We start from the raw sequence: 1,491 nt of genomic DNA on the forward strand, positions 1-1,491 counted from the left end.
GAACTCACATCAGGAGACATGTAGTGGAGAGGGGGAGGAGGCAGAGATCGGGGCGGGGTCCTGCGAGGTCTTGGGGGTGGCGGCCTCAAAACCTCATCTGGTTGGATCTCCTTCAGAAAGATGAGTTAGAAGATAAAACATGGATCTCTTCATCCATTATATCTACATCAGTCTCCGATCAGCAGGAGAGAGAGAGAGAGAGAGAGAGAGAGAGAGAGAGAGAGAGAGAGAGAGAGAGAGAGAGAGAGAGAGAGAGAGAGAGAGAGAGTAAATCTCAGTAAGATCAATATAATGGTGTTCCAAAAAAGGTACAGTCGCCAGGATCACAAATACAAATTCCATCTAGACACCATTGCCCAAGAGAATACAAAAAACTATACATACCTTGGCCTAAACATCAGCGCCACAGGTAACTTCCACAAAGCTGTGAACGATCTGAGAGACAAGGCAAGATGGGCATTCTATGCCATCAAAAGAAACATCAAATTCAACATACCAATTAGGATCTGGTTAAAAATACTTGAATCAGTTATAGAACCAATTGCCCTTTATGGCTGTGAGGTCTGGGGTCCGCTCACCAACCAAGAATTCACAAAATGGGACAAATACCAAATTGAGACTCTGCATGCAGAATTCTGCAAAAATATCCTCTGTGAACAAAGTAGAACACCAAATAATGCACGCAGAGCAGAATTAGGCCGATACCCACTAATTATCAAAATCTAGAAAAGAGACGTTAAATTCTACAACCACCTAAAAGTAAGTGACTCCCAAACCTTCCATAACAAAGTCATCACATACAGAGAAATGAACCTGGAGAAGAGTCCCCTAAGCACGCTGGTCCTGGGGCTCTTTTCACAAACACAAACACACCCCACAGAGCCCCAGGACAGCAACACAATTAGTCCCAACCAAATCATGAGAAAACAAAAAGATAATTACTTGACACATTGGAAAGAATTTACAAAAAAACAGAGCAAAGTAGAATGCTACTTGGCCCCAAACAGAGAGTACACAGTGGCAGAATACCTGACCACTGTGACTGACCCAAACTTAAGGAAAGCTTTGACTATGTACAGACTCAGTGAGCATAGCCTTGCTATTGAGAAAGGCCGCCGTAGGCAGACCTGGCTCTCTTAATGATAAGACAGGCTATGTGCACACTGCCCACAAAATTAGGTGATGACTGAGCTGCACTTCCTATCCTCCTGCCCAATGTATGACCATATTAGAGACACATATTTCCCTCAGATTACACAGATCCACAAAGAATTTGAAAACAAGCCTGATTTTGATAAACTCCCTTATCTACTGGGTGAAATACCACAGTGTGCCATCACAGCAGCAAGATGTGTGACCTGTTGCAACAAGAAAAGGTCAACCAGTGAAGAACAAACACCATTGTAAACTTTTGTACATTAACCATTTGTACATCATTACAAGACTGTGTATATACATAATGTGACATTTGTAATGTCTTTATTCTTTTGA

The sequence above is a fragment of the Oncorhynchus mykiss genome, chromosome 7, assembly GCF_057628025.1.
Source record: "Oncorhynchus mykiss isolate SJ-2025 chromosome 7, ASM5762802v1, whole genome shotgun sequence".
Classification (NCBI taxonomy): Eukaryota; Metazoa; Chordata; class Actinopteri; order Salmoniformes; family Salmonidae; genus Oncorhynchus; species Oncorhynchus mykiss.